General features: G+C 48.3%; 1 protein-coding gene across 3 annotated transcripts in view; it reads left to right on the top strand.

The window, feature by feature from the left end:
• Positions 1–1,250: 1,250 nt before the first annotated feature.
• The window catches only part of Tiam1 (TIAM Rac1 associated GEF 1), a 348,754-nt gene continuing 326,920 nt past the window's right edge, over positions 1,251–23,084 (top strand). For all 3 annotated transcript variants that reach the window (XM_039088432.2, XM_063270597.1, XM_039088430.2), the window contains exon 1: positions 1,251–1,415. The gene's annotated coding sequence lies outside the window, so the exon portion shown is untranslated. The remainder of the gene's footprint in view (positions 1,416–23,084) is intronic.

Here is a 23,084-nt window from a genome sequence, read left to right as displayed (position 1 = left end):
GAGAGAGAAGAGATCAGAGCCGAGAGACTGAGATCTTCCCGTTTGGAACGATCATTCTGTAAGGTGGATGCCTTCGAGGAGATTCATGTGAGAGGCAGAATGGATGTGGGAGATGACAGAGGGTGCAGAATGAAAAGGTGTAATTTTCCTCTTCCTTTTGAAAGTTTCAGGCTGGTCTTCAACTCACTTCAGCCTCCTCAGTAAGCCACTAGGTACAATTTCAAGACCGGTAGGTACACTGTTTACAAGTTAACCCTGGTGTCTGCTCCTCCCACTCCCTGGGGCAAGCCGAGAGAGGCTCAGGCCTGGATTAGGGAAGCGGTTTTGCCAGTAGCTTTAAGGCTGTTTGTGCCCCACACCATCTTGAAAAAGACAATCTGCTGCAACTGCGACGGTTTTACAGAGAACCGAGGCATGTCGGACCTCATCAGTCATGTACAATGTCCAGGTGAACGTAATGCTCAACTTCACTTGCTGGACACTAACCCAGTGAGTCCTGGACTGTCCAATACTTAGCGAAGGTCACTGTGCCAACCTAAAGTCTGTTTGGTGGCCGACATCATCCGGCTCCTATGGGAGGAGATAAGTCGGGATTTTATCTCACCTAAGTAAATTTCTGCTTCTCCCTGGAGCCAGCCACATGCTTCCCAAACTAGACCACGTGTCGCAGGTACAAGGTTTTTTGGCTCTTCGACTCCCCCCATTCGGTTCCCCCTTCCACTGCCTTAGGTGACAGGAAAATCCTTTACCTCCGACCAATCCCACCGCTGCCTAACCGCGCGCGCGCGCCAACTCCAGCTTATTCGTGCGCGTCATTGGCCACCTCCACCTATGCATGGTGACAGGCAGCTCCACGGACCTATTGGAGAAGGAGGCGGAGGCCAGCAGGCCCTCCCGAAGCTGCTTTGTTAGGGGCTCCTTCTCCGTGGCCCGTGCCGGCACGACTCGTTATTCTTGTTGCGGTTCCTCCAGGCTGCTTATGCCAGAGCACCGTGTCAACGCCCCCGGGAGTGTGCACCCCCGACATCCTTCCAGCCACAGGACCCAGCCAGGGCCCCGATGCCGCTCAGGTACCCGGCGTGCGCCTGTTGTCACACTCCAGCCCAACTCTGAACGCCCCGCTCCCGCGTCCTCCGCCTCGGATTGGCTGGACGGAGGCGGAGCGATTGTCCGTAGCTCCAATCAGAGCTCGGTTTCCCACGGGCTTCCGAGGCCCCGCCCCCGAGGCCGCTGGCCCAGGAGCCCTGACAGTTCCCATTGGCAGACCGCGAGCGGCCGAAGGGCTGAGCAGCGCCGCTGCCGTCGGGTTCGTAGCTTTGCAGCGCCGCTAAGGCTTCGGCGCCCGCAGCCTCAGGGGCCCAGCGGCTCCGCTTTGTGCCGGGCCAGGTCTCCGAGATCCTGGATGAACGTCACAGGTGAGTACCCTGGCCTACGCTGGGCGGGCCGACTGGCCAGAGGCTCCACGAGGGATGGCGATGAGAATGCCTGGAGCCGCGGTGCCGGTGACGGGCACGTCCTGACTCCCATTCGCACACTGGGGCTCCCGGTGGGTCCTAGCTCCCCCAGATCGGGCTTTGCTTGTATTGTTTTCGTGTGCACACACTTGGGAGGTAATCTGGGGATGGAAGGCACATCTGTATGGCGCCAAGGAGCGTCCAGGAACCAGGCGAGACAGCGGAGCCCAGGTGCTGGCGCCGAATACAAGTGACAGTGCACAGGCGTTGGCATTCGATCTTTCTGGAGGCAGCAGGTCAGCGTTGACCTGCGGCGGCCTCATCTCTATGTATTTATCGGCTGATTTTTAATCAACTTCTGGGAGGGCGTGTGTGTGTGTGTGTGTGTGTGTGTGTGTGTGTGTGTGTGTGGTGTGCGCGCGCGTGCGCGTGCCTGGATCTGTCCGTGTGTCTCGGTACGGGACTTGGGCACTTACGGGCCTGTCCCTTCGCCTACGTTGCCGGGTGTTCACCTTGGCCATTCATGCTGCGCTCCCGGTCGGGCACACCGCGGGAGAGCCGTGGGGATGGGCACACTGGGCGAAGGACCTGCGGTGGGCTAGGGAGGGGGCATTTAAAGCAGAATCCTTTGGGTGGGCAGACAATGACTGGTCCAGGTAGTGGGGCCGTGCTTTACGTACGCGCTTCGGATCCCATCCGGGTCTGGCCCTCTCTCCTGTTCTGCTTCTCCTATGCCTGTGCACGGTGAGGCTGGCCACTGGGCTGGAGATCCGTGTGAGGTCGGCTTTTGTTTACGGACCTCGCCATTGGGCCAGAGGTACGCTCTCAAGGCCAGGCCACAGCTGCATGCCCCCAGGAGTCAGAAGTTGCTGTATGTCTTCAGGTGACGCCTCCTCCCTTGGTCTCCGGCCCAAAGCTTCAGGGAAAAGACCCGATTCCACGTCTTCGCAGCAGCCCCGCCCCACCTCACGCTCTCAGATCTGCATCGAGAGGCGCTGATATCTTTGCCCCGGGGTCGGTCAAGATGGACCGAGCGGGCGCGGACCACGCCACGGGTATTCCTTTCCGGTGGCATCCTCTGGCCATTCTCCAGGGTCAGAATCTAATCTATCTTTTTCCTGTGTGGTGGCTGGCAGGTTTTGAAGGACGCGCGCGAGCCCTTGGGAACACTGCAATTCACGTTTGCTTCTGTGGTACCCATGCGGTCCCGCGCAGCAGCTGGGCGTCATCCAGGTGGCAGAGCGTCCCGGTTGGGGTGTCGGTCCGGTGCTTGCTGAGTTGGCGCACACTTTGAAAGCTGCAACAGAGGTTGAGAGACTGGGTCTGAAGTCACTAAGAGTTCCGGTGTCCAGTTCCCGGTGAATATTAGTTACGTCCCGGGTGATTCTGGTGGAGCTATAGTGTCTCAGAGCCTCGATTTATGCGTCTGTAGAGTGGAGATGAGGTTCCTTTTGGGAGCAGGTGATCTTGATGAAATGACAACATAAATGAACTGCACAATACAGAGACAACCATACAGGCAACATTGAAGTTATGTTGGTTGTCCGTTAGAGAAAATCAGAGAGAGAGAGAGAGAGAGAGAGAGAGAGAGAGAGAGAGAGAGAGAGAAGAGAGACCACTCTTCTTCCATTTTGTGGATTCTATCTCATTTTATTAGACCAGGCTGGAGGACTTCTCTTTTTGTCCCAACAGGACTTGTTCCACTTGGCCTTAGACTTAATTATTCTTATCTGATCTCTTGAGGTGTCTTTTTATGTGTGGTTTTCCACTGGGTCCTAGTTGTTCCTTCATGCTTCTTCCTTAAGGCTGTATGAAGCCTTTGCTGGCGAACCGATAGCGGCTTAAAAAGCAGTGAGTGGTGGGAAGGAGGGCCATTTGAACAAAGGGCTGTCTGGAGGGAGGAGACACTTCCTAGCAGAGGCGAAATCCAGTAAGTCTTGTGGCTGGAAAAGTCTGGAACCTCACTAGGCTCTAGAGTAGGCTCTTGTATGGACTTGCAGGAGTTGGGGACCGAGGGGTGAACACTGAAGTTGCTAAGGAATTTGCTTTGAACGGAGGGAAGTGAAGGTCTTGAGGAGGAGGCCGGCTAAGCAGGGAAGGCAGGAGGAAGGGAGAATTGAGTTCATGGAGGGTCACCATCTGTAGGTGTGCTTTGACTTGGGTGTCCTGTTCTCCTGGTTCTTCACCAGTAAATTTTTTTCTGGGCAAAAAGGAGAAGCCAGTTTTATATTGGAAAAAACAAAACAAAACAAAACAAAGCAAACGACAAATCAAAAACAAGTCATGATCAGATTAGTTTTAGAGAAGCATCCGGATTCTGTTGACAAACGCTAAGATATTGTAGAGGAACTGCTTCTTGGTTTTTTTTTTTAACACCCTTTTGGTGTTGGGGAAATTACTGAGCTGGGTTCCACAGCGCATTCTTTGAATGTGGACCTCAGAAGCCCTCTCCAGTCGGAGGGAGGAAGCAAACAAAAACCAGGGTTGTTGCAGGGGTTCCTACTCACAGCTGCACCCTGCCCCCCTCTCCAATTTCCTGGTCCTGTCAGTTAACCTAAGAGGAGACACCCCCCCATCTCCCCCCTTCCTCAAGCGCTATTGACATAAACAGGCTGGTAGCATTTTACTAGACATCTATTAGTGAACACGATAACTTGTTTAAAGTTCTACTCCCAGGAAGGATTCCAATCCTTTCTGAACTCTGAGAATTCTCTAGCTCTTTGGGATGCTGAAGCCCAATATTCCCGCCCCCTGCTGTTGTCTAGAGATCAAGTCAGTTGGGGGCCTAAGCTTAAAAGGGAGCCAGGTTAGGAAATCTCATTAGCTGACACTTTAACTACACTCGAATGCTCATCCAAAGAGCTAGGACAAAGACTTTTCCTTGCCTTTCTGCATTTTCTCTCCCCCTGTTTCATCTAATTCAAGTGGAAAAGCTGTGCGGATCCTAACTTCTCAGCCCCAACTTTCTGAGTGTTTTGAGAACCTCAGGCTTTCTGGACACCTAGCCAGATATATACATACATGCACACACACACACACACACACACACACACACACACACGCGCATACACAGGGTTGCTTTTTTGAATCCAGGGAACAGGTCTAGGGTATACAGTTCTTTGCCTTTTTGTTTTCTTCGGACTTAGTCATCTTAATAAAAGATCAATAAAGTCAGACCTACAGGACCACCACTGTCTTTTTTTCTCTCATCCCGATCACTTCAAGCCTTTTCTCTGTCAACATCCTATTTTCTGTAACTTTCGTGCCACAGGGAAAAGGGTCTTTTAACGTCACTGTAGGCCATATCACTTACTTGAGAATATTAAGGACAAATAAAAGAGGCACTTAGAAATTAAACGGTCCCCAACAAGGAGCAGATGAAGAGGGAGAACAATGTTCCAGTGTAAATGTGTACAAGACATTCACAGTGAGGCAGTTTCCTTTCTGTACCTTTCCCAACCTCTGCCACCTTCTTCCACACCCATCTAGCATAAGACTTCCTCTGTTCCCTTGGTCTCCGGGGACCTCATTAAGCAAGCAACTCACAGGGGCCTGGGCTGCAAGTATGTGCAGTAGGAGGGATTCCTCCAGGGTTGGTAGATCGTTCTAGACGACCTCATAGGTCTCTTGTTAGCTGGAGAAGTCCTCTCCCAGTTGCCCAGAGATCACGGAGTCTGCTGCAAGGCAGTGCAGTAAGGGGCTGTGCTCACTGGGTGTAGAAGTCGAGCTGTAGCTAGCAGGAGTGACCGTCACAGGATGTGAGAAGATGGGTTACACTCGAAGATCAGCTGTCTGCATCTGAAGGAGGTTAAACAAAGAGTGATGATTCACGGAGAGGCTGTGGGAGGTTCTGGCAGCTGAGCAGAGCCTTGGCTTCAGAGTAGGCCAAGGTCTTTTGGGGCTAGGTCCTGCTGCAACCTAGCTGTAACGGGGACTTAGATTGAAGTGGGAGGTGTGGGGGTTACCCCAACAGTTTTGAAACCTAGGATAACTGAAGTGTGGTACTGCTGGGAACATTTTAAGTTGGGAAGTAGAAATAAAAGAAGGGTGGGGGATGTGTTTGAATAAAACGAAACTATCCACCTCCCCCAAACAACCTTCATTTATCTGTTCCAGTGTCTGCAGCTATGGATCATGGAGTTAGATCCAGAGGCTACGATGTCCTTCTAGCCACAGTTTCAACTGCTCTTTGCTTATGATAGTCCAAACACATTAAGTATGACGTTCTGGAAACAATGGTTATTATTTTGAGATGGAGTTTCTCTGTCTGGCCCGGGGTGTTCTTGAATTCAGTTCTCTCTACCTTCTCCCTTCCTTAGCCTCCCCAGAGCTGGGATTTCCAGTATGTGCTGTCACACCTGGGAAAGTATTGGTGGTTTTTTGTTTTTTTTTTTGTTTTTTTTTTTAAGATTTATTTATTTTATGTATGTGAGTACACTGTAGCTGTCTTCAGACACCAGAAGAGGGCACCAGATCCCATTATAGATGGTTGTGAGCCACCATGTGGGTGCTGGGAATTGAACTCAGGACCTCTGGAAGAGCAGTCAGTGCTCTTAACCGTTGAGCCGTCTCTCCATTACGTTTTAAATAACTTTTGTTAAAGTATGTGGCTGTGATTATTCTATTTATTTTTGAAGTGCTGGGCTTCCAACCCAGCCAAGGCTTTGCATACACTGTTTCACCACTAAGCTGCACCCTTGGACACATTGTATCAGTTACTGTGACTTCTTGTATTAGTTAATGTGATTTTTTTTCCTGACCCCTTCTTTCTTTCCCAGTTGGGATCTCACTTTGAAAACCCTGGCTGCCTTGGAACTCACAATGTTGCGGTGCAAGTGTGTCTATGACACTAATAGTTACACACAGTTTCCCCTTCCCAACCTCTGTCACCAGCATCCGCAGGAGCCAGTCAGGTGCTCACCTTTAATCCTAGCCCTTGGGAGGCAGACACAGATCTTGTGAGTTTGAGGCCAGTCTGGGTTACACAGTGAGTTCCAAGACAGCCAGGGCTACAAAAAGAAACCCTGACTTGACAAAAAAAAAAAAAAAAAAAAAAAAAGAAAGAGTACCACGATTCTTGGCTCTAGTGTGAATTTCTTATTGTGTATGTTTACAAATTAAAGGTAGCATGGATCTATATTGCTGGAACAGACAGTGTGTGTGTGTGTGTGTGTGTGTGTGTGTGTGTGTGTGTCTGTGTGTGTGTCTGTGTGTCTATGTGTCTGTGTGTCTGTCGTTGTATCCATGGATCTACAGGTCAGCCTCGTTTGGAACTGTCCTTGGGCAGGAGATATTGGAACTAGTTTAAGGAGACTTGCTGTATACATGTGTGTGAGGGAGGGCTGCAAGACTGGGGTAGTGGGTCTGAGCCCCTTCCTGGCTTGGAATGGATGCAGGGTGAAAAGGCTGTTTAACTACGCTAAACTTTCAGTTGCTTTTCCTCAGGAGTCCCAAACACACTTCTGCAGCGGTGGGGAAAGACAGGATATTCTGTAGAAACAGGCTGCCTTTGTGAAATCTGCCACCACTGGGGACCTCATCCATCTCCCCTGCCACTCTCCCATCTTCCTTAGAGCTCTGAACCTCATAAACACAGATCAAGTCTCCCTCCTGCTCCAGATTTCCTGCCTCAGCTCTGCAGAGGTGAGAATGAACCCAGAAACCGGGCAGGTCAGCCCAGGGAGGTGGAAGACTGTCAGGGTGAGGCTCAACCCAGGAATGTTTCCAATGGAGGACTGGGGGCTGTGGAAACGGTGTAGGTGAGGAGGCGGGCTGGAGGTGGAGATGTGCTGGTCTGAACTGGTGTGTGAGTGGCCCGGAGGGGAGGTTGGTTGCTTCGCAGGCTGTTTCTGTCCTCCTACTTGTTGGAAGGTTCCAGGCTGTGTGGGGAGGGATCTGAGACTCAGGCCAGGCCTTGGCAGGTCATTTTCAAACTTCACAACCTCTTCTGTGTGATGGGCTGTATTAACAGCCCTGTGGGTGGTTGCTTGTTTGCGCTGAGACGTTCTTGCTGTGTAGCCTCGGCTGACCTTGTACTCGGGATTTTCCTGACTCACCCTTCTAAGTGCTGAAGTTACAGGTGTAACTGAGCTGGCGGACTCAGGGGCTGTTTTCATCTACTGGGTTGGATGGATTTAGTGACTGGCTACTTTCCAGGTGATGATTTCCCGTGGGAAAGGTCTCTGGGGACTTGGGTTGGCTCCTGTTTCCTTTTCAGTCACACAGACCATGTGCTGTATCCACACAAGCTGTCTTTGAACTGTTTAATTAATTAATTAATTAATTAATTAATTAGATGTGTGTGAGTACACTGTCGCTGTCTTTAGACACACCGGAAGAGGACATCGGATCCCCATTTCAGATAGTTGTGAGCCACCATGTGGTTGCTGGGATTTGAACTCAGGTCCTCTAGAAGAGCAGTCAGTGCTCTTAACCGCTGAGCCATCTCTCCAGCCCGTCTTTGAACTTAAGACGCTCACCTCAGCCCCTCTGGTGCTGGGATCCCAGATACGTGCCGCTGTGTACAGCTCAGCCTAATTTTTCTTACGTTTGTATACGTGTGTCGTGTGTGCCTCATGTACATTCGTGTTTGCATGGGTATGGGTGGGCTCATGGGTGTTTGGCTGTGCATGAGTTTGTGTGAGGAGACCAGAGATTAACACTGAGTTTCTGCTTTGACCGATTTCCACTTTATTTATAACGGAGACCGAGCCTCTTCTGAGCCTAGAACTTGCTTTGGTTAGACTAGCTGGACAGCCTGTCCTGGGGAAGCCTTTGTTTTGTCTCTTCTTTCCTTTGAGCACTGGGATTACAGTGCTGTCACAGGTTGGTTTTTAATGCGAGTGCCAGGGAACCAGCAAATTCGTTATCCACTGAGCTTTCTCCTAGTCCCAGCGCATCGTCCTTTAAGCACCATTCCTGTGGCAGCATGTATCTGTGATCTGTCGTTTTTTTTTTTTTTTTTTTTTTAGTGGATGGATAGCATTCCATTGGTTGGCTACAGTGTGTTTGTGTATTTTGGCGGCCATTAGGGTCACTTGTGGCTAGGACAGTAGGGTAACATTTGACTTTGAAATTTTTTCTGTGCATCAGCCTAAGAACGGCATTGCTCAGCCATATGATAATTCTGTTGCCCTCTTGGAGAACGCACCAGGTGATTTCCACAATGGTTGCACTATCTTGCCTCCCTATCCACAGGGTCTGAGATTCCAGGTTTCTCTGTGTCCTTGATGACTCTTCTATGGCCTGTTGATGAAAGCCAGAAGTAGCGGCTCCTTTGGGTTTTGATTTGCATTTCTCTGGTGATAATGCAGTGTCTTTTTGGTGCTCTGTGGCTAATTGAGTGTTGGTTTTTTTTTTTTTCTTTCCAAAAACATCTATTCTGTCCTTTGCTGATTCCTCAGTTGGGTCTTTGTCATTTAATTGGCTGTAAGAATTCTTTATCATTGAGTCTTCATTTGTTTGCTCTGAGTGCAGGACTCCCTGCATGCCAGCTGCGGGAGCACCTTCTTGGCAACCCATCCCGTCTGTGCGCATGTGCCATAGGTCTGACGTGTTTGCGTGCATTTCTTCATTCTGTGACGGCGATTTAATTTTCTGGATGTTCTTTGCGTACTGTCCTTTTTCAAGACTGACAATAAAAAATGTTTTCTTGGTCATAATTCTGTCAAAACTATTTCTCCACAGTGGTGTGGATTACTGGGTTTTGTTTTTGTTTTTTCCCTGTAATTCTACTTATATAACTAAGTTAAAGGTTGTGTTAAGGCACATGGGAAACATTTTATCTTAAAATACTGACTTACTGGCTGGAGAAGTGTCTTAGTGATTAAGCACTGGCCGCTCTTCGACAGACCCTGTTTCTGTTCCCAGCACCCACATGGCAGATCGCCACCGTATGGACTACAATTCGCGGGCATCTGACGCCCTCTTGTGGCCTCGGAGGGTACTAGGCATGCATGTGGGGAAAAGAAATGCTCCCTGGCAAATGCTCATAATAAAATTAGCTAAAAGAACAGTACTTTATCTTAAAGTATCTGTCGGGCCGGGGAGACAGATGGCTTGGTGGATAAAGCACTTTGCCAAGCTACACATTTGGATCCCCACGACTCTGGGGAAGCCCTGTGTACCTCAGCAAGGTGGAAGGTGAGGACCAGTGACATCCACACATACACTGTGACGTGTTGTATGTGTGGTTCCCACACGCAAACGCAGCGCGCGTGTGCATACACACACACACACACACACACACACACGTTATACACAATCATACACAGATTTAAACAAACCTTTAGTGAGCGGATTGTTTTATTTATCAAACAAGTTGAAGGAAAAGAATGGCGTGTCCTCGAGGATCGGCTGTTGGCTTTAGACTTATGTGTGTACCATGTGTGTCTAGTGCCCACAGAAGGGAGAGGAGAGCATCCTGGTTACATTTTCTTTTTTGGATATCAGGGTGGATTTCCAACCATGGCCGGCTTGCCTCCATGAGGGTATTTAGCAATGGAAGTAGTTTTTGGTGGTCTCTACCAGGCAGCTCCCAGGGAGAAGACAAAAAATGCTTCCAAGCGGCCTGCAGTGCACAGAGAAGTCCACACAGCAGAGAACGATGTGGTTTATTTACGATTGTGGTGAGGTCATGGTGTGGACTATGCTGGCTGGAGGTGGAGAGAGAGAGAGAGAGAGAGAGAGAGAGAGAGAGAGAGAGAGAGAGAGAGAATATGAATGTGTGCATGCGTGTCGTCTGTCTGTCTGTCTGTCTGTCTGTCTGTCTGTGTGCAAGCATGCACCTATATGCTGGAACCCTGGGCCCAGCATGGTTTCAAGCTCTATACCACTGGCTTGTGCCCTACCCCAGCTCCATAAGTATTACCAAATGTTACACTGATACATTTAAATTGTAGGGAAGGAGCTTGTTATGCAGTTGTTCTTCTGATTACAATTATTTTTAAGACAGAGTCTCACTGTGTAGCCTGTGAGTTCAAGTCAGCCTTGAACTCACAGATTGCCTCTACTTGAGTATGGTCCTTGTTGAACTGTTTTGGGTCGTCGTTGTCATCATCATCATTATCACCATCATCATCATCATCACCACCACCACCATCATCACCACCATCATCATCACCACTACCATCATCATCACCACCATCATCATCACCACCACCACCATCATCATCACCACCATCATCAGGTTATTATTATTGTCTCCAAATGAGTGAGTCTAGCATCTTTTTTTAAAATAGTGGGACGTTTTACAAATTAGGCATACTTTTCAGTGGTCCAGACTTCCCTGAGTCTGAGAGACTCCTCTCAGTTCATGACTCAGGGTGGCCGCTGTGTCATGGAAAGTTTTCCCTTAGCCTTCGAGTCTGCCCTGCTCAAGTCTTGTGGAGGAGAAATACTGCCCCGTTTCCCTCCAGCACCATCCTTCTGCCAGCAGATCACTAAGCACTGGAAATGTTTTCAGAGGAATGTTCTGGGTGCCATTCTAAGGTCTACTGTGACATTTTAGAAAAGTTTTTATGAACATTAGAGTAATTATCTCATCTTGAGTTCTGTGATTAGAAATTATAATTTGAATGCTACAATTATATCCATTGAACTTTCACGTTTCATTGTAATTTAAAATTTAAGATGGCGCAGCTATGGTTTTTCACTTAACGAAGCAACTTAACAAATTATTTAAAAATAGATGTAAAAATTTTTTTTTGCCCAGGTTATTTCCCCTCCCCCCCCCCATTGACAGTTAATTGCTTTAATTTGGGGGTTGCATCTGCCTCCAGCCCTGGCTGTCTGAATCCCCACCAATTGTATGGGACAATCCCGGGTAGCCTGAAAGTGTTTGTGGCAGCCTGTGCTACTACGGCTCTAGCTCCCTTCAGGGGAGAGCTTTGACAGATGGGGTCCAAGCTGGATGGGGTTCTCTGACAGAGGCTGCCGCTTGGTATTAGCTCAGGATGCACACGCCAAGGACTGCAGATATCCCGGTTAGGCCTGTTTTGTACGCCATGCACGGTTGACGGAGCTCGTTAGAGTATGAGGAGATGGAAGGGTTCCTCACCAGCTGCCTTTGGGTTAAAACTGCTGGCGATGTTGCACCTCTGACTCCCGTCCACTGCTGCAGAAGTGAGTTTATAGGGCTCCTAAAAAACTACAGCCTTACCTCCTTTTCTGCAGAGGGAGCTAGTTCTGCCAGGATCCCTGGGCACAGCCACAGCTACCACAGAGAGATGCGTAGACCTGCAGGAGCCTGGATTCTGTGGCTGGGTACATTTGCCAGGAGAGTCTTGTTTCAAGCTCTTGAGATGCAGACGTCAGTGTAGTTCAGGCTGGCCTGAAACAAAGCATCTGGGCTGGTTTTGAACTCACGATTCTCTTGTCCTGTATCTCCCAAGTGCCAAGATTATAGGTGTGCACCACCCAAGCCAGGCAGCCTTATTGTTTTTAGCTGTTGGTGGTGCTGGGAATTGGACCCAGGGCTTGAGGCAAACTGTGAGCACTCTTCCTTTGAACAGTCTGACAGCTTAAATAATTGGGGGGTGGCAGGAGGGGGTTTGTAAATCACTCTAGCCATGGTAAGTTTTTTACTTTTATTTTTTTCCAGCTTGGAGAAGCCCCTTTTCTGGAATTATGAAGGCAATTTCAATAGGACTTGGCTGAAGTTTGTTTCTTGGTCTCCTGAGCAGTAGATGCAGACGAGATCTTTGAATTGGCTCCTTTGATGCCAGTAAAAGCTCTCTGATCTCTGGCAGTGTTAGCCAGGCGATGGCCTTTGATCACCTGGGCTCAAGCTTCAACCGTCTCCCAGTGTGCGCTGTGTGCCTGCTTGCCTTTCATTCTTTTCCCTAGGATGGTTGCAAACATTCTATCAGTGTTCCCATCCTCGGTGTGATTACATTCAGTCACTACTCTTTATTATGTCAGAAGGAAGATACTCACTGGAAATACTTTTAAAGAGTGTTTGAACTATTGATATGTGGTCCCTGCCCCCATCTCCCCACCCCCTAGGTATTTTTTTTTTTTTAATAAAGACCAAAACAAATATGACTTTGACAAGTAGAAAAGTCACAGTGTGGAATACTTGTGTCCATCGACCGTGGATGGAAGCTATCAGAAACTTTCAGTTCACAAAGTTGTATTAGCTTATTCTGCAATCCACTTACATGTGGGGATTAACTGCGAAGGATCCTCTCAACAATGAGAGGCTCTGGGAAGACAAAGGATGCTGGGATGGGGGCAGCCAGAGTGCCGTGATTAAGTCTAAATGGCAGGATTAGCCCCACCGAGGGTCCTTTTCAGATCAGACTTGAACCCGGTGTCCCCGAGCCTGGCATGTGTTGACCTTACAGAGCTGGTGACCTCCCTTTCTCTCTCTCCTTTCTCTGTAGCCATTGATCTTCAGTGCATGGGTCCGCGAACTCAGCTTTTCTCTAGGGCTGCTTTCTGGTTTATGAACTGCCCTACAGCCAGTGTAAATGAGATGCCGGAGCCCAAATCAGGCAGCCTAGAGATATGAGGGGGAACGGAAGTCAGGCAACCCGTCGAACAAGCAGAGGGAAAAAGGAAAAGAAAAAAAAAAAAACCGCAGGGGTATTGGAGCAGCACATCTTCCATTTTGGGGGACCCCGGCTGTGACTGGACTATCTACAGCATGGATACTTGGGACCTTAAGCCCAAGAGCAACCTACAGAAAGCCTGGGCAGTGAGTCAGTGGGTAGAAAATATTGGGTGTCTTGAGGGTGGCTATATGTGTTGGCGACAGGGAGGAGGGGGAGCAGAGTTCCCAATCTCAAACAGAATGGGTTCTCAGGTTGGTGGTAGGATAACCCAACAGCAGACGGACGGATGACCGAGCGTTTCATGATCACGTGATCACGTAAGCATAGGCTGGGTAGAGGGCTGTGGGGAGAAGGGATGAAGGCGTCCCGAGTATGGAGAGTGAGCGGATCGCAGCTTGAGACTGACAAGGTCAGCAGGGTTACTGGACAGGCACGTGGGGCCTAAGGGGCTTTGTTGTACCTATAGACTAGCTTGCTCTTTCAAGATGTGTTGACAGTTACGTGAATTATTAAGAGCATTGAAGAACATCCATGGAGTGGGCGTTCTACTGGAGGAACATGGCGACTGAGCGTTCTACTGGAGGAACACGGCGACTTCTTTGCCAATCTCTTTTTTCTTACTTTTATTTTTCTTCGACTTTGTACTTATTTGCAACTTCAGAGACTGCTTTGTGTTTTGTGCGTGTACCACGTCATCAGCCTTTACCGCAGGCTACCCGCCCCCCCCCCCCCATAATTCATGCTCCACTCAGTTGGTCACTGACAGTCATTTTAGTAGAACTCAATATTTTATTTTGTTTTATTTTATTTTATTTATTTTTTTTGTGGGCTGGTGAGCGGTTAAGGACACTGGCTGCTCTCCCAGAGGTCCTGAGTTCAATTCCCTGCAACCACAAGGTGGCTCATGACCATCTGTAAAGGGGTCTGATGCCCTCTTCCGGCATGTAGGTGTATTGCAGACAGGGCACTCCTACACTAAAAAAAACCCCGAGATTAAACCTCTTTTGTGTGTGTCATATGTGCCTGTGTGTGCACACGTGTGTGTTCTGTTACACTCACTCATACATGCTTGTGTGAAGGCCAGAGGTTGATGTTGGTTTTTTTTTTTTTGTTTTTTCTCTTTGCTTTGTTTTTTTTGAGACAGGGTCTCTCATTGAACTTGGGTTTGACTGGTTGGCCAGTGGACCTCTGGGGTTGTCTATCCTCCAAACATTGGTTACAGAAGTACATCCTGTTCAACTCTGACTAGAGTGCTGGGAATCCGAACTTAGGACTTCATGCTCACGTAGCAAACACTGTACCTGCTGAGCCATCTCCCCAGAATCTGTACCCCTTCCAGTCAGCCCAGGTTAAATCTCCCCAGATATGCTATCTGTTAAATGGCTCTTCCTGCCTCTAACGCTAGGTATTGAATGCACAGCTTCATGGATGCTAAACATGGCTCCTCCACGGAACTTGTCCTGTCTCCCAGGCTGGTCCTCGATTTAAACTGACATGCTGCCTTCCAAACATCTTGCCAGTTTCTGTGCGTGTGTGTGAGTCCTGAACGCGTTGGCTTTGCGGTTGTGAGAAATGCTGGAGAAAACAAGGGAAGAAGGGTTTGTTTTGCTTCACCGTTCTTAAAGATTTATTTGTTTATATTTATTTTTTAAAGATTTATTTATTTTTTTAAAGATTTATTTATTTATTATATATAAGTACACTGTGTAGCTGTCTTCAGACATACCAGAAGAGGGTATCGTATCCCATTACAGATGGTTGTGAGCCACCATGTGGCTGCTGGGAATTGAACTCAGGACCTCTGGAAGAGTAGTCAGTGTTCTTAACCGCTGAGCCATCTCTCCAGCCCTCCCTTCACTGTCCTTAAGAAGGTTCAACCCTGGTTGACTCCATTGCTCTGGCCCTAAGGCAAAGCAGACCTCATAGTGGTGGGGCTGTGTGAGAGTGGCTGCATCTTTTTCACACATTCTCTTGTTAAAAATCCTCTTGGGACTGGTTCTAGTAGGGAAAAGCACTTCCTGCTTTCTAGTGGGCTGGAATCTGGTTCCCAGAGCTCATAGCAGGCAGCTCATAGCTCCTGCTCCTGGTGGGGTCCAAAGCTTTCTTCTGACATCTTCTGGCAATATCCTTGTGCTCACACATAAACACAAATAAATCTTTTTAAAACACCTTCAAGAAGTATTCCTTTTGCAGGTAAATAGAGAACCAAAGACGTGCAGAAGGCCACCGAACCTAGATATGCTAATCAAGATGCTTATCCTAGGGTGACACTACGTGGTGCACACAGGGCTGGGCTGGGCCTTCAAGGCCAAGTCGTCGTCCCTCATTCTTCTTATCCCTTTGGGCAGCCCTGTGCCCACGTAACGCCACTCTGCTGAGCAGACTTTATTATGGAATAAGGAACTCGTTCTTTTTCTTCCTTTCACTTAATGCAACGTAATAGCTCCTAGTGCTCTGTCAAAGGCGTTTTATTTAGGCGAGACCACTTACGAGTGGAAGATATTTCCTGCTGAGAGATTTTATATATGGGGTGTGTGTGTGTATGCTCAGAGGCAAATGGATGCTTAAGTGTGTGAGAGGTGAAGGAGAGCAGGCTCCGGAAGTCTAGGGACTACATGGGTCTGTAACCCTCACTCTCGCACCAGCTGTCGGGCTCTGCATTTCCCACGTACGGAGCCCCTTGGTGCTCTGACACCTGTTTAAATCTGGTGTTTCCGTGATGGGTAGCCTAGTAGGTGGCTGGAATAGCAGCTTCCCTGGGACATTGAAGGCAGGCCGTCTTGGTGTGACAGCTCGCCCCTCCTCTGAGCATTGCTTCTGGAAAATCCATTTTGGGGCCTTTTGTTTCAACTAGGAACAGCCATGTTTTCAGGGACCTCTCCCCCTCTTGCTTGCGGCTACGAGTTCAGCCTTTGACAGGGCACCAATTGAAACCTGGGACACCGGTGGCTCATGAAAGCGTGGGTATACTCACACTTCTGGGGAAACTTTGAAAATCGCATCCTGTAGACCTTTCCGTGCAGTCATGTGGCACTGGACTTGCTTGGTGACAGTGATTGACGTCCTCAAACAGGACACGCACCGGGAACAGGCGGTATCATCCCCACCGGACAGGCAGGAGGCTGTAAGTCAGTATTGACCCATATGTTGCTTAGCTTTTTAAGTTATTTACCAACTTTAACTTTATTTTATGTATATGAGTGCCTGCCTGTATGTATGAATGTATCGCATATGCCTGGTGCCCGTGGAGGTCAGAAGAGGTTGTCAGATCCCCTGGGACTGAGGTTAAAGTTTGAGTCACCACGGGGATGCTGGGAATGGAGCGCACATCCTCTGTAAGAGCAGCAAGCACTGTTAATCACAGAACCATCTTCCCAGCTCCCCATTCATTGTTAATTAGCATAGAAAGTATTAGGTTTCATTATGACGTTTTTCAAACACAATTTGTGTTTTGATTCTCCCTGTCTATCTCCCCTCTTTGTGTACACTCTCCTCCCATCTCCACAGCCTCCTTCCTGATTGCGTCCTGTGCCACCTCTCCCGTCCTCACTCCCCCTGCCCCATCTTGATCTCTCTAGATACTCTGGTTTCATATCCACTTACATATATGACATAAACAATAAACACATGCTGGAGAGAGCATGTGACATCTGTATTTTGAGTCTGGGTCACCCCTGTTCCTGTAATACTCCAGATCCATCCATTTTCCCGCGGACTTGACAATTTCACACTTCTTTCCTGCTGAACAGGAGTCTATCATGTGTACGTAGTGCACCTTTAATATCTTTTCATCTGCCGATGGATAGCTAGGACGGTTCTGTTTCTTGATGTAGTGAATTATATGTTTGCTTCCCTGCCTGATCCCTGCAAAAAGATTGCCCTGGGTAGCCCTGGCTGTCCTGGAACTCACTCTGGTGACCAGGCAGGCCTTGAACTCAGAGATTCACCTGCCTCTGCCTCCTGATCAACGCTGGGGTTAAAGGCAGGCACTGCTACCGCTCCAGTTCATATTTTCTAAGAAAAATGTTGACATCAAGTATAGCACACATCTATAAAAGTACACAGTTTTAAGTGTGTAACAGATGAATATTTATTGATGGAACACATCTGTAGAACCAGCACTTAGATCTGGAGACGCACCATGGCCTCAGAAACACCCATCAGGATTGTCTCAGGGGCAAGCCCCAAGTCAGATGATAAGGGAATGGTGCAGTGTATATGGTCATGTGTCACTCACATGTCAGTAGACGAGTGACCTTATGTGAACACTGTAGAGAACTTGGCACAGATGCAGATGGCTGTGATGTTGCAGGGCAATAGAATTGTGTGAGACTGAGGCATGTATGTATGAGGTCTGTATGTATGAGGCATGTATGTATGAGGTGTGTATGTATGAGGTGTGTATGTATGAGGTCTATATGTGTGAGGCATGTATGTATGAGGTCTGTATGTGTGAGGCATGTATGTATGAGGTCTGTATGTGTGAGGCATGTATGTATGAGGCATGTATGTATGAGGTGTGTATGTATGAGGCATGTATGTATGAAGTCTGTATGTGTGAGGCATGTATGTATGAGGTCTGTATGTACGAGGTCTGTATGTATGAGGCATGTATGTATGAGGTGTGTATGTATGAGGTCTGTATGTACGAGGTCTGTATGTATGAGGCATGTATGTATGAGGTGTGTATGTATGAGGTCTGTATGTACGAGGTCTGTATGTATGAGGCATGTATGTATAAAGTCTGTATGTGTGAGGCATGTATGTATGAGGTGTGTATGTATGAGGTCTGTATGTATGAGGCATGTATGTATGAGGTGTGTATGTATGAGGTCTGTATGTATGAGGCGTGTATGTATGAGGTGTGTATGTATGAGGCATGTATGAAGTCTCTGCTTCCCACACTTCGTGTGGCACATACCTGCACTTGTTTGTGTTTTGCTTCTCTGACTCATGACTCTGTTGGTGAGATTCACCTACTTGGAATTCTTACCTCTGAAGCCCGTCCTCTTACTTTTGCTTTGTTTGGAGACATTAAATAGTACAGGCTGGAGAGATGACTCGGCAATTAAGAGCACTGGCTGCTCTTCAAAGGCCCTAGGTTTAGTTCCCAGCAACCACATGGTGGCTCACAACTGTCTGTAACTCCAGTTTCCAGGGATCCAGCACCTCTTCTGGCCTCTGAGGGCACCAAGAACACACATGGTGTACAGACACATATGCAGACAAAATGCTAATATACATGTATCATTTAAGTAGTGAAGTACACACAAGGAAAATTTGCTCTCATCGCTGTGAACCCTTCCTTGTGCCTTTGGATGAGCCCTAGATTTCCTGTGAATCATTGGTGTGTACATATTCGAATGTTTTGTCTTGTTTGTACCTCTGCTTTCAGAAGTTAGGGCCTCCCCTGCATGGGCCACACTGCTGTGTCGTGTGTGTGTACGTGTGTGTGTGTGTGTGTGTGTGTGTGTGTGTGTGTGTATGTGTGTGGTGTGTCTGTGTGTGGTGTGTGTAGTCTATATGTGTGTGTATGTTTATATATGTAGTATGTATGTATGTATGTATGTATGTATGTGTGTGTGTATGGTCTGTGTGATCTGTGGTGTGTGTGGTGTTTGTGTGTGGTCTGTGGTGTGTGTGTATATGTATGTGGTCTGTGTGATCTGTGGTGTGTGTGTGTATGTGTATATGGTCTCTCTGTGTGTGTGTGTGTGTGTCCATGTCCTGCTCCCTTTCACGCTTGTGATTTTCATCCTTTCCCAGAACCCATGCAGTAGCTTGAGTAACAGCCCTTCTAAAAACAAAACAAAATAAAAACCCAAAGTCCCTCACACTATCAAATGTCTGAGCGTGTCATTATTTGTACATGGGGTCCTTGCAATTGAATTAAGAGAAAGCTACTGGGGAATTGTGGGCTCAAAATCCATGTGTGTGTGACTTGTACACACACACTTTCTTTTCTCTCTCTCCCTCTCTCACACATACAGACATACAACGTACATATATGTACATGATAAGCTCCCCCCCCCCACACACACACAGAGGGAAAGATGTGAAGTTGGAAGTCAAAACGGAATGGTAGTGTTCACCAGCCACTGGAAGTTGGAAGAGGATGGTTTTGTTCTTGCCTAGGGCCTCTAGAGCCCTGTGGTACATACAGCCCTTGCTTTAGGCCTTCTACCTCACCTGTTGCTCAGTAGCTCCAAAGTGGCAGATTCTAGAACATGGCTGTGTTGTGTGGTCTCACGTGCAGGCACAGTCATGGGCCATGATGAAGGGCAGGCGTTGGACAGAGAGTGAACTCAGACCTGTGACCAGGCTGCCTGAGTCTGTGCTGTATCCAAGGCTCACACTGCACACTTCACAGTGGTGAAGGCCTGGGTCTACTTAAGCTCCTCCAAACAGGGAAGGAGGCAGTAAACAGTCCGCTAATGAAATCTGTAGGTGGCAGTGCATATGGAGGTGTTGTGATATTCTGGGCACACAGAACACAGAGAAGATGCTGGGAAAACGTAAAGAGCGGGAGGAGGGCGGGACTCTGGGGGATGATTCCATGCCTGGAAAAGTAGAGGCCACCATCAGAAGAGGACCTGGCCGGGGTTGCTGCCTTGAGTGCAAATCAGAGCGGGGCTAGAACTGTCGAGCTGTTTCTTCTGGGAATCAGTAGGGACCTGCTTTATCATTTCAACTCCTGGATTCACTACTCAGGAGCAGAGCCAGCCCGGCCTTAACCTCGATGTGTGAGGCGAGGCCTCCCAGGTGAACAGAATAGGTGGCCTCCTCTGTCTAGTCTGCATTTCCAGGCAGAGGCCCAGGGCCTGGAGGTTTGTTCTGGGGACAGCAATGTGGCCAAACAGCTGGCCGAGACAGCTCTGACTGCTGCACATGAACTTGAAGGGGCCTGTTGTCCAGGTGTCTGTCACCAGGAGGCTCCCGTGGTTGGTTGTTGGGTCACACGGTGTGTGACTGTTGTGTTAGAAACTTCATGGCCACGCAGCAGGCCTGAGTACCTGGTGTTAGTCTGAGAAACCACACTCTCCTGATGGGAGACAAGACTGCCTCAAGTGAAGAGAGGGGCATTTTGGGGTTAGAGCTGTTGTCCATGCTACCCGAGATGCTTAGTTTCTCAGCATCAGTTTCTTTGTAAAACGTCTGCATGTACTTCATAGGAAAGCCTTTTACACCCAAGTCCCTGGGAGACGGGAACAGATGTGATTGCCCCTCGAGACAATGTTGCCAGTAGTTCTTCCTACATAGGTTTTGATTTTTCTGCCTTTTTTTTTTTTTTTTTTGACCCAGGGTCTTGTTGTGTAGCCTGAGTTGTAATCAAACTCAGCGTGGGTTTATAATGGCTACAATAATCAAGGACCAATAAGCAAAGAGGCCAACAGGTAAATGATGGCTAGCCACAGGAAACATCCCCAGACCGGCCAGAGCAGGATGGAGTCCCCTCTGCATGAGCAGCATTTTGCACAGCAATACCTAGATGGTCCTGAGAGGAAGGGTTGGGAATTGGCAGTGTCCCCAGGAGTTGGAGGGAAGGTGACAGCAGGTTTTGGGCTCTTAGGTTTCCAGACTCCTGTCAAAGCGGCCATGTTGCGGTGACTTTGGCTTAGCATTTGAGGAGGATCTATTTTAGGGAGGAGGAGCATGACCTGGTTTATGTCCTTTATTTTTCCTCCTGGGCCTGAACTGGGCATGCAGCCCTGACCCACAAGGTCTTCAATTCCCCGAAAGGAAATTCTGAAGAAGAAGTTGGGCATCTGAGATAGACGGGGGAGTGTGTGCTCGCCGCCTCTGTGTCCTCTGTGGGCCTGGGTGAGCCCCCACTCCTTCCCACCCACGGTCACGCTGGCTGTTGACCTTAGCCCTGTGACTATTCCCCCCATCTCACCCCGTGCGGTGTTTCTCTGCTTCCCGCCATCCCTGGACCTGAGAATCTGTTTGAAAGGTTACCGATGGATTCCAAGTCTGTGATCTCCGCTCTTCCTGTTTCCTAAGGGCGTGCTGAATAAAGCTGAAGGTTCACCCTGGGTATTTTCAGCAGAGGTGAGCGCTGGGCGAGTGCCTGTGCTCCCTGTCCCGAGCGCTGTGCTTGATTGACCCCTGCTTCCATCTTCGGGGTCCCCCGTATGTATTTCCCTTTCTGAACTGTTGATCCTTCACCTCCTTGTGTGGTTGGGGCTTGGATCTCTACTCTGAACATCTTTTCTCATCTTCCTGTGACGTTTATATGGACCACAGCCCGTCTGCCTGTTGGGCTCGACAGAGCCTTCTCTGATTGTGTTATTCAGGAGGACTTTCTTTGGGAGGGAAATGGTCTCTAAAGAGCAATGATTTGACCTCGAGTAGAATTCAGTGGGTGGGGAGGGTGGAGACCGAGGATGGGAGGGTCCAACGTTGGGTCCGACTTGGCAACTTCTGCGCTGTCTTTCTGTCTTTGGCCTCTGATGGGTGACAGGACGAGGTAGGGAGGGTTCAGGTAGCTTCCGACTGGATGATTTTAGCTCCATCCTTTCCCTCTGGGAGCACCTTGCCTAAGGGGTAAATGCTTAAACCTGGAGTCCTCTCGGATCTTAGTAGTTCTCCAGGGTGCTGGCAGCAGCATGTGATTTAAAAAAAAAAGATTTATTATTTATTTATTATCTATAAGTACACTGCAGCTGTCTTCAGACACACCAGAAGAGGGCATCGGATCCCATTACAGATGGTTGTGAGCCACCATGCGGTTGCTGGGATTTGAACTCAGGACCTCTGAGAGAGCAGTCAGGGCTCTTAACCTCTGAGCCACCTCTCCAGCCCAGCAGCACGTGTCTTATTAATCTTCATTCCCACCACAGTACCTCAGCAATAAGTCTGTTATTTCAGGAGTTGATTAGCTTCAGTTTAAATTGCTTCTCCACAGAAGCTGGATTTTGGAATTTTGTGATGAAAACCCGTGACCAAAGGAACTTGGGGAGGAAAGGGTTTATTCAGCTTACACTTCCACATTGCTGTTCATCGCCAAAAAGAGTCAGGACAAGAACTCAAAACAGGGCAAGAACCTGGAGGCAGGAGCTGATGCATAAGCCATGGAAGTGTGCTGCTTACTGGCTTGCTTTTCCTGGCTTGCTAGGCATGCTTTGTTACAGAAGCCAGGACCACCAGCCCAGGGATAGCCCCACCCACCGTGGGCTGGGCCCTCACCCATCAATCACTAATTAAGAAAATGCCCCGCAGCCGGATCTCATGGAGGCGTTTGATCATTGAGGTTTTCTCCTTTCAGACAACTCTAGCTTGTATCAAGTTGACATAATACCATCCAGTACATTGGGTTTGGAATATCTGCATAGATGTTTTCAGTTCAGCTTCTCTAATCCCCAAAAGGGAGATCTCTGAAATCTGTGTTCACATAAGTTTAGGGATTTATATCTATCCAAATGTATATAGTTAAAGTTTAAAATTTTAACTAAAATATAATTACATTATTTTCACCTGCCTCCTCTTTGTAAGGTACTTAAAAGATTTATTTTTATTTTTGATTAAGTGTGTGCAGGTGTGTATTTGTGGGGGTATGTACCTGTGACTGCAGTTACCCAGGGAGGCCAGTAGAGGGCATCAGATTCCCTGGACCTGGAGTTAATGGAAATTGTGAGCTGTGGGTTCTGGGAACTGAACCAGAGTCCTCTGAAAGAACATTAAGTTCTCTTAACTACTAAGCCATCTCCAGACCTGGGGAATACTTCCAATGTCAGATTTTCAGAGTAGGGATGCTTGGTCTTCCTCATGAGCATGGGAAAGGATAAGTGGCTCATGGGTGATTCTGGATGTTTCTTCTGATGGGCCAGCTAAAGAAGCATCCATGATAAAGTGGCTACTGGCACATGGGCACCCAGTTGTCGAAGAGCGCTAGCCTTTCTGCTTTGTACATTGGTGGATTCTGGTTGGTCCTGATTGTTCGTTTCCTCTTCCCAAAGTCTCAGAATTAAAGTCCTCCCTGCTGCAAAGACTTGTTACCGTGCAGTAAGAAAACAGACTGTTGGGTCCTGCTTCTGGGCTTTGCTAGTGGGCACTGGATCCTGAATTTAGCACT

This window comes from Rattus norvegicus, chromosome 11, assembly GCF_036323735.1.
Source record: "Rattus norvegicus strain BN/NHsdMcwi chromosome 11, GRCr8, whole genome shotgun sequence".
Lineage (NCBI taxonomy): Eukaryota > Metazoa > Chordata > Mammalia > Rodentia > Muridae > Rattus > Rattus norvegicus.
Note: the sequence above shows the minus strand (reverse complement) of the source record. Positions and strands in the feature narration are given on the sequence as shown.